The sequence below is a fragment of the Onychostoma macrolepis genome, chromosome 03 (genome assembly GCF_012432095.1).
Source record: "Onychostoma macrolepis isolate SWU-2019 chromosome 03, ASM1243209v1, whole genome shotgun sequence".
Classification (NCBI taxonomy): Eukaryota; Metazoa; Chordata; class Actinopteri; order Cypriniformes; family Cyprinidae; genus Onychostoma; species Onychostoma macrolepis.
Genome location: NC_081157.1, coordinates 1,171,847 through 1,182,404, shown reverse-complemented (window position 1 = coordinate 1,182,404; position 10,558 = coordinate 1,171,847). Strand labels below are relative to the sequence as shown.

At 39.2% G+C, this 10,558-nt stretch overlaps 1 long non-coding RNA gene across 1 annotated transcript; it reads right to left on the bottom strand.

The window, feature by feature from the left end:
• Window positions 1-3,250: 3,250 nt before the first annotated feature.
• Window positions 3,251-6,362, bottom strand: LOC131537399 (uncharacterized). Its single transcript, XR_009270269.1, has 3 exons — window positions 6,081-6,362; window positions 5,852-5,975; window positions 3,251-3,869 (listed from the first exon to the last, which is right to left on the bottom strand). It is a non-coding gene; the product is annotated as an uncharacterized LOC131537399 (long non-coding RNA).
• Between the last annotated feature and the right edge of the window lie 4,196 nt (window positions 6,363-10,558).

Below are 10,558 nucleotides of genomic sequence, written 5' to 3'. Positions count from 1 at the left end.
AGTGATTTATAAACAAGTAAAAGTACTTTAAAATCAATCCTAAATGTGACTGGAAGCCAGTGTAAGGACCTGAGGACTGGTGTAATATGCTCAGATTTTCTGGTTCTAGTCAGAATCCTGGCATCAGCGTTCTGGATGAGCTGCAGCTGTCTAATGGTCTTTGGAAGGCCGGTGAGGAGACCATTACAATAATCCACCCTGCTGGTGATAAAGGCATGAACAAGTTTCTCCAAGTCTTGACTGGAAACAAAACATTTCATTCTTGCAATGTTTTTGAGATGATAGTATGCTGCTGATTTAGTTACTGCTTTGACATGACTACTAAAACTAAGGTCTGTCTCCAGAATCACTCCAAGACACTTTTTGACTTGATTTTTAGTTGTTTGACACCTAGAGTCAAGGTATGCATTCACCTTGAGAACTTCATCTTTGTTTCCAAATGCAATGACTTCAGTCTTCTCCTTGTTTAACTGAAGAAAGTTCTGGCACATCCACCTGTTAATTTCATCAATGCATTCGCAGAGGGAGTCAATGGGGCTGGAGTCATTTGGAGATAAGGCTAGGTAAATCTGGGTATCGTCTATAGCTGTGATAGGCAATTTGGTTCTTTTTCATTATTTGACTTAGTGGGAGCATATACAGGCTAAACAAGAGCGGTGCAAGAATTGAGCCTTGTGGGACTCCGCATGTCATGGACGTCCACTTAGACTTATGCTCTCCTATACTCACATAATAACCTCTCCCCTCTAAGTATGACCTGAACCATTTGAGTACCATCCCAGAAAGCCCAACCCAGTTTTCCAGTCTCTCTAGAAGTATGTTATGATCAACAGTGTCAAACGCAGCACTAAGATCTAGTAGTACCAGCACTGATATTTTGATATATTGAAAATTGTCCAGGTATCCATTTGAGTTTAAGTGGTTGTTCAGCTGATTAAAAACTACCTTTTTAATAATCTTACCTATGAAAGGAAGATTTGATATTGGTCTGTAGTTGCTCAATATGTTGTTATCAAGATTGCGCTTTCTCAGAAGGGGTTTAACAACTGCAGTTTTCAAGGAGTTTGGAAAAGTCCCAGAAAGAAGTGAGGTGTTCACCACTTCTAAGAGATCTGCTTCTAAACAGTTAAGCACACTTTTGAAAAAAGATGTGGGAAGTGTGTCAAGATAGCAGGTTGACGATTTAAGGTGCTGTACTATTTCTTCCAAACTTTTGCTCTCAATTGCTTCAAAAACAGACATTATCTCTTCTTTTTGAAATTGCGTTCGAATCCTCTGATACCTAACATGACCTCTGCATACCTAGAAGATGTGCCAATCTCCTTTCTGATATTATTGATCTTCTCAGAAAAGAAGGAAGCAAACTCATTGCATTTGCTGTCGGAGAGCATTTCACTGGGAATCTGACTTGGTGGGTTTGTTAGTCTCTCAACAGTAGCAAAAAGAGTGCGAGTGTTGTTTAAAGGCTAGTTCACACTACAGGATTTTAAGCCCGATTTAAGCCCGATTTGCAAGTTAATGAGCTCGCCGACAGGTCGGGCTGTAATCGGGGGAAAATCAGCGGGTGATCGGCGCTCCGCAATCTTTATGTGTGAACTACACAACGATGCATCAAAGACGCTCGCTGACTCCTCGCCGACGCAAAACAAATATCTAGCATGCCAAATATCTGTTAGTTCCCCTTGCTGGGAGTGGTCCACTGATGAACGACTGAACTTCAAATCTTTGAGTTCACTGAAATCCTTCTTAAGCAGTTCTGACTGCTCTTTCCGAATATCGTTCTTCCCCACATGGATGATGATTCGATTTGCAGTCTTGTGCTTCATCAGAATGTTCCGAAGTTCCTTGTTCACATCAGAGACGGTTGCTTGAGGAAAGCAGCATGTAGTTGTAGTCCTGCTACTGATGTTTCTGATAATAGAGTCTCCCACTATCAGAGTCCTGGGCTCGGCTGCGCTCTGAGCTGAGTGCCGCTGTCTGCTTGATCTTGAGCGCCTGTTAGTAGCGATGTTAGCTGCTGGCTGATACAATCCATGTTTTGTCACATTTGGGGATTCCTCACCCACATTCATTAATGCTTCAAATCAGTTCTCAAGATGTATAGGGGGTTGTAGAATACCAGTGTTTACAAGTCTTGTCATAGCCGTATCTGGGGTAGAGGATGCTACCGCAGCAATACGAGATACTCGTAATAATCTGATGTCTCGAGTGCCTTTGGGTCTCGCTCCCTGTTAGTGCCATCGATTAGTCTGTCGATCAGTTTCGGTTGGTTCCTCTACACTTGGTATAAACTGTTGAGATTCACAGGACTCACTGGCTGTATGCTGAGGGGGTCCATGATTACCGTCTGCTGTGTGTTATGCCTGTTTTGGAGGTCCAGCAAATAACTTTGTTTCAAGAACCACAATCCTTTGTTAGAAGTCTGTGGCAGTTCATGCAGCAAGTAGATTCCACGAGAGGCATTTTCTCTCATCTGTTTGAATGTAGACAGCTGTGTTTTCCCGTCTCTGGAATGTAAGCTGCTGGCAGTGGGAGGCATCTTCTTTTTGCAAAAAATGTGTTGTTTGAGCACTGTGCTGATCTGCTGAAGTTAAAATCTTAGAGAGACCTGAGAAAAGTACATAAATAGGGAGCAAAGCGCAGAGCAATAAGCAAGAGCGTCCAAACAGTAGCGAAGTGAAAATGTCAATCCAGAAAGTGTCATCTACTGCATCTTTGCTTTGATCATCATACTAAATATCATCCAGATGTAGTCTTTGATAAAAATGCGATTTTCTCAGCTTTTTGCTCAAAATGTTGCTTTTTTTATGAAACCTACCTACATTCAAGTGTTGATAAAAAAGAATGCTTGAAGCTAGAATACAACAGATTTTTTTTTGTTTGTTTGTTTGTTTAAAAAGTAGAGAATATGTTCTTTATTTTGATGTATTGCATGTTCAAATATTCATACAAAATATTCTGGGGGCCATGAAATTTTAGTGAAAATCCTCAAAAATGCTGGAGGTGGCTGGAAACTTTTTTTTTAAAAATGCTGGCGGGGAAAGAGTTAAGTGTCTGAGAGAAAATGTCTTGTATATCTTTTAACTGTGGTTATTTGAGTTATGTTTTTAACTGTTTTATTGTTTGAACACTGTTGTATTATTATGTGCTTTATAAATAAAGTTGAACTTAAAAATCCTATTTCACATACAGTTCACCATCAACAGTTATTAGTCAAATAAGTAGAAGTAGAAGCAGAAACAGACACCGGAGAACAGTAAACTCTTTAATATACAAAAACAATACAGTCAATACAAACACACAACAGTATTACAGCTACCTGCTTATCAAACTCTTCAGACTGCCGTGTCATTTTCTAGTGCTGCTTAATATTTTATACTTTTATAAAGTTCACTAAGTACACCTCTAATATACTCTACTTTAATCATGCACTTAACATCAGGAGAGCTGATATTAGAGACCTGAGACAGGTGTTTTTAGGAATAGTTTACCCCTAAAAATGTTTTGATCATTGACATAAATTACATTTTCATTTTGAGTGAACTATCCCTTTAATATTGCAGTTGTTACTCTAAAATGAGCACAGGAAATGTACATGCATAGGCAAAATCAGCTAACAAGCATAAATATAATAATAGCATTAAACTAGAAATTAAGTGTGCTTGCAATGTAAAAATTGACACTGACTTCAATTAAATATAGCGCAGTGTTTTTCAGCTCTATATTTATCAGCAGGTTAAACTGAGCTGCAGGTGTTCAGTGAATGAGATGCAGGCTCTTGAGCTGAAATACAGCACACTACAGTACAGCAGCTGTTCTGTGGATTCACTACAGAGTGTTCGTCCTGGTTGTGATTCGATCTCTGACGTCTACAACAGCAACAAACAGACTTCATCATATTATGAACATCAGGCCTTATGAACAAGTACAGCACACAGTCAGCAAGTGGATTCACACACACGAGCAATTGTGCATAGCGGTAAAATTTCATAACAACAATACTGTAATAGTGAAACTCTGCAATAAATACCACAATCACAGCAGGGAGGATGAGAAATGTGTACGTCAACAGCACCAGGAACAAACTGCCCAAAATTAATTTTCGCTTCAGAGCAGTCAGAGATATTGAGCGAGAAAGACCTCGACGAGTGCCAGCAAAACAGAGAATGATGATGGGGTAGGGAATTAAAAACGCTATACACCGGGGTAGACGTTTAAAATAAATAAGAGGGGGCTTTATTTCTGCAAAGATCAGAGGCACAAACCAGACGATCACAGAAATAAAACAGGAGAGTTTGAGTGACTGGTGAGATCTGTACCAGATAGGATGAGAAACCAGAAGATATCGTTCAAGAGCAACACATGCCATAAAATACAGACCCACAATCAAAGAATAGTCATATGCAGTATACAGTTCATATGTCCATGAGATTGTTGTTCCTGCTATTAAAATACAAATGACCTGTATGAGATCTGAAAGTATCAAATGACTAACAAAAACTGAAGCAGCAGGCCGAGATTTGATGATGAAACACAAGGCGATCAGAGTTAAGATCATGACTGGAATCTCAACGACTGAAAGGACACAGATAAATACAGGCTGTGCATAATTTTGTTTCCTTATTAATTCTCTCGACTCCCTAAAGAGTAAATCATCATTTGATGCAGTTGAGTCATTGATGCTGATGTTATGTTGTGCCATTGTTTCACAAATTTCTGAGAGGAAGCACTAAGAAACAAACCAGTTATTAGTTTTAATATGCAAGAAATGCTTCAATTTCTTATTATAAAATTGTATTATTTGTAAAAACAGATGGCCTGACATGTTTCTTCTGTCTAAATGTTGCCATTCAAATGTGGAGTGTGTGATGTTACAGGGATAGTTCACCCAGAAATGAACACTGTGTCATCATTTACTCACATCATGTTGTTTCAAACCTGGAAAAATTGTTAATCTTCTGAACACAAATAAAGATATTTTTAATGAATTCTGAGAGATTTCTGTCCCTCCGCTGACAGTCAACACAACAGCCAGTTTCACGCTTCAAAAAAACTTAATTAAAAACAAATTCATATGAATGGAGAGGTTTAGTCCAAATTTTCTGAAGAGATTTGATCACTTTATCTGATGAACAGATTTAATTTAGGCTTTTATTCACATATATACACTGATCAGCAAACATAAACAGAACGTCTCGGTTACGTATGTAACCCTCGTTCCCTGAAGGAGGGATGACGTAACGTCAAACGTGACTGACTGAAAGGGAACCTCATTGGTTCTTCCGGATCTCAGACGTACTGCGAAACACAAGAATGATCCTCATTGATTCTGACACAAGCAAGTGTGCTTGAGCTTCTGTTTGCTGTGACTACTGTGCGCTGATTCATGTTTATCTGTGAATAAAAGCCTGAATTAAATCTGTTCATCATATAAATCGATCGAGTCTCTTCAGAAGATGCAGACTGAACCGCTCAATTCATCTGGGTTTCTTTATGAACTCTGTGTTGACTGTCAGCGGAGGGACAGAAATCTCTCATTTTTCATTAAATATATCTTCAGTTGTGATCTCAATGTGAAGGAAAGTCTTACAGGTTTGGAAAGACATGATGGTGAGTGAATGATGACAGAATCAGCATTTTTAGGTGAAATATCCCTGTAAAATATTCAAAATACATTATCCTTTTATAATGTATGTGGGTTTTTAATGTATAAAGGTTAACTTAAAATATTTTAAAATGTTTTATTTCAACATTGTTGTTCTGAATATTCAGTATCATAGCACAACTGCTAGTGTGACACTGCTTTAATAAAATAGTTCAATAAACAAGCAATAAATACTGAACAGCTTACATTTATGACAGAACTTGTCCAGTTGGTTTGTGTTTCTTGTTCCACAGAGAAGTCAAAGGAGAACGTTCAGCGTCACATTTTCCATCAACTCCACACCGTAAAAACACATCCAAGCGCTGTTGATCTGATGGAGAACATCGTTCAGATACAAACAAAAGTGAATACACTTTTAGTCCATTTAGTAGCAAGTTTAACTGTAACATTTCTAACTTGAATAGTGAGATCTTACTGTGATGTGAGGATCAGGACGACTGGGGAAGCTGCAGTGAATGCTGTTTATTGAGCAACAGTTGTAACATAAGCTGAAATAAGATGAGAGCGGTGAGTAGAGCACAATAACATCAATGACTAATCAAATAAACTGACTCTTCCTGCAGGAATCCACAGAAGCAGATGAAGAGCGTACATTATCCAACTCAGACTAGACAAGAGTTCAGCTCCAACACTAATTAAACAATCAAAGTTTCACTCAGTGTCATATAAATGATTGGTAATGACTGTTAAACTGTAATTAAGGCTGAAACATTTTTTGTGAAAAAATGTTTTGGCACAACTACCCAAGTACACTAAAATGCTTTCTAGTTTATTTTTCACAGTGTTTTTCACTTCCTCGGTCAAGTAAGAAACCGGCAAACACTAAGAGAAAGCACAAATGCTCAGACCTTCCTAATTCTTTTGCTGCTTTGTGAACATAATGAATGCTTAATGCACATGCAGCCGCAACTTTAAAATGAAAAACCATTAAATGACATTGTAGGACCTCATTGAACGGACACACAAATAAACTATTGAATCAACTCATTCGAAGAAGAATCTAAAGAGTCTGCCCTCAGCCATATGCGGTCGTAAACTTAATTAATGATCAACATAGCGCCCAAGTGTCTCAGCCGGTTTACTGTCCTGCTCTGCTATCTTCTCACGAGATCCATAAAAACAATGATAGATTTGAGGAGAGAGAACTTCTCCCCGTCTGGAATGACTGGAATGACTGTACCATCAAGCGAGCGAGACTCCAGAACTCACACACTTTGTCAAACTTTGTGACTCTGTCAGAAATCTTCAAAGCCTAAAGTCTTTAAACAAGGAAACTCTCAGAGGAACGTCTAGAAAGCAACAGCCGCAGTCAAGGCAACCAACCAATCACCGCGGGGGTTTTCCTGAAAGGACGTCATCCAACGACCAATCAGCAACCAATTGCAGCACCGGGATTCCATCACCGAGACAAGCCATCAAGGAAACCCGCTGTCAGCTCAACTGTCATCTAAAACGCAAGTAAACGAACAAAATCTCCTTTCTTGCTGGAAAACTGGTGATAAATCTTAAAGCAGTAAAGATGAGCTAAAAATCTCTGCTTTATGATTTTTCTCAGGTTGAGATTAAAGATCTAGTAGCATGTACTAGAATTTTGAGAACTTCATGCAAACTCCGTAAATCTCATCTTCAGTATGCGAGTCATTCCACGAAACCGGTACGATTTGGACTTACACATTTTTAGAATTTTCACCAAAATGTATTACTTTTCTGAACACCCCACAGCATTAATGGCATATTTAACTTCCTGAAAAATCGGGGTTGAAGAGACAAATACAGCTTAACATATAAATAGTTTTTTTACTCAAATTCACTGTAAGATTTTCTATAAACACTGTATTTCATTATGTGACCAAGAAAGACAAGAGATATAAATTGCAACTGAACTGAGTTTTATTAACCCAACTACAGGAAAAAGAACAATAACATAGTATACATTAGAACATTATAAACTGATTGAATAGGTCATCAAAATAAAATGTATAACTTGTGTGGCCGCTTCGTGGCATTCAATATCTGGCCCACACCTCTTTCGAGATCTCCACATGGCGCTTTGTCACAGGCTTTGGGGGTGGAATGATTTCAAGTACATCCTCAAACAGGTACCAGAGGATATCATCCCGAGCCGGCCAGAAGAATTGGTTTGGCCCAACACGATGCAGTGGATTCTCATTGTTCCCGGGACTGCTGGTATTTGCTTTGCCATTTTCTCCATTGCATTCTCAACATCCTCACTCTTCACAAAGAACAGTTTCACTGTTGTGCTTGTCTCGGTCAAGGCCTTGAACAGTTTGTGTGCATCGGGGATATCACGTCCCTTTGCCAGCATCATGTCTGCGGTTCTTTTTAAGGCTCCCCCAATGCCATCCAGGGCTCCTTTGCCGTGACTAGTCTCAAAAAAATTCCAGAGCCAGCCTTGAATCCTCTTCTGTCTAATTCTGTGCTAAAAAGAAAGAAGTTGCCTCGTTGTTTGTACTGCGTACAGGGGCCATCACTAAAAAAGTGCAGCACAGACACTAGTGGGCGTGTGGCCTGAAGGTAATCCAGCACTGGATTGAGGTGTTGCCATATTGCTGGAGGGCCTTTATGTCTGCAGGGAGAGATTGTGCTGAAGCACACAGGCTCTGGTTTTCCACCAACATACAACACCCCTGTATGCAGAGTGGCCTGGTGGTGTGAAGCCCCAAAGTGGACTGCTTGGATCTGGGAGCTGTATTTGCAGCTGTAATTTTCTGAAAAGTCAATATGTATCAAGGCCTCTTCCCCTGACATGTTTTTCTTCAGCTCGCGGCAGAAGGCATACTGCTGCTTGATGTTGAAGTGATGCTGTTTGAAGCGCTGTAGGTAGATGTGGAACAGCTCAGTGAGGTTCTCCAGTGTGTCCTCCACAGATTTCTTGATGGTGACCTTGATAGTTGACCTCTCTTCTTCCTCTTTTTTTTTATCCATCTCCTTATCTTCTGTTACCCACTGGGTAAAAGATACTTTTGTCGTATTGCTATATGTACCAGAAATTGGGACACTCTTGTCCTTGCAGTGTACACAATCTCCGTACATACAGCTCTTGTTGGATGAGTTGCAGCATACCTTCTCTACCAATTTATCGAGATTGTTAGTCTCAATAAGTTTCAGCTGATTGAGCTTCTCAGCCACAAAGCTCAGATTTTCATGCAATTTACACATGCATGTGTCTCGTTCTGAGATCGTTGGATTAACAACCCAAAAAGGTCGAAGATGGCAAAACAGGGAATATGAGATCTATGATAAAAATCTTCTGTAAAGATTTTTTAGTGTATCCACCAGGAACCTTTTCTGCATCTTGACTTTGTTCCTTGTGAGTGTTTGTTTGATCCCTGTTGTGATCCTACTGACATCATCGCTTATATAGAACGTCTTCACTCTGTTCTTGAATTCATCAGTGAATCTGTTGGTCTTCTTCCTTTCAAAGTTAAGACTCTCCTTATGTTGCCAACACTTACCTCAACAAATCTCTGTAACCTGTATTTTTTGACAATTCTCCCTGTTGTCACTTTTGCAATTAGTTGTCTTTCCCTTTATTTGGTGGTCTGCTGATATTTGATACTGATGTCTTTAATCAGTGATACAGCAACGTCTTCCTGATTCTGGGGTTTACAGGGCAACTTGCTGTTAGCTCTTTTACCTTTGACCGTGGTGAATCAGAATGCTTCTTTAAACGTTGGCACCTTTTTTTGTATTTTTGGTTCTGTTTTCTTTGTTTATCCAGTCTTTCCTGAAGTCGTTCTATTTTCTTCTTCAGCCTGTATCTTTCTTTTCTTATTTTTTTCTTCCCCTCCACATGTTGCCTACAAACACAATTAATAGTCAGTAATGATGAGAAATGAATACGATGGAAAAAAGGGGAAAGAACACAGGGAAAAAGATGGAAGATATCAGGGCTCTGTAGATAGGAAAAAGTTATTGAAAAAAGGAATCTGGTTGATGGCTGCCAAAACGGCGAGCAGCCATCAATCGGATGGTCTTTCAGTCAGTAAACACATACACCATAAACAACTAAAAGAGCTTTTATTAACTACACTTTTATTTTAATTCTCTAACACTCAGCCTAGTCATTTTCTTACTCTCTTAACTGCTCATTGGTCTCTACCTTGAAGATCCTGGACATGGATACTGCTCTGGGGCATGATCTGGACTTTGTGGAGGAGTGGTTAAGTTCCTCAGTGCTTCTCTCCTCTCCTTGCTTCTTTTGTAAGCTGCTCTCCACTTTCTATGCTTCAGCCGCTGTTGTCTGTCACTTAACTCATTGATTCCTTTCTTTTTCCCTGTCTCAACATTTTTTCTCCATCTCTGGCGTTCTTTCTGCAGGTATTTCTCCCTTTTTTCAGGATCAGCATTTAGGCGTGCACGATACTGCCTCTGCCTTTCTGCCGCTGTTTTCGGTGCCATCATGGATTCATAGATGTCTGTAGATGTTTAAATCGATATCATTAAATCAAACATTCTTTCAGAGCAATTTACTTAACACTGAGATGTGAAAATCTAGGCAGAACAAATATGCACACACACACACAAACACAGTTTAATTAGGATAATTTCAGAACCAAAGTGTTAAAAACACAACTCCGTCACAATCTCACAACCCCGTTATGATCACAACCCCGTGATTTTTTGCTCAAAATGGCCACTGTTCTAAATGTAGTGAATAACAGGAGAGCACATGGCATGCATGATATTAAGAAATCATGTATATTGTTAAAATAACAAAGATAATTTACACAAGTAATAGTTTTCTATCTTAATTTGATGTAACGGTGTTGAGTCATTAAGCTTGACAATCATAATATCACAGTATTAATAAGTTATAATTATAAAAGAAGGTGGTAACTTGCCTGTGTCTGCTCACAATGTTGTTCAGAA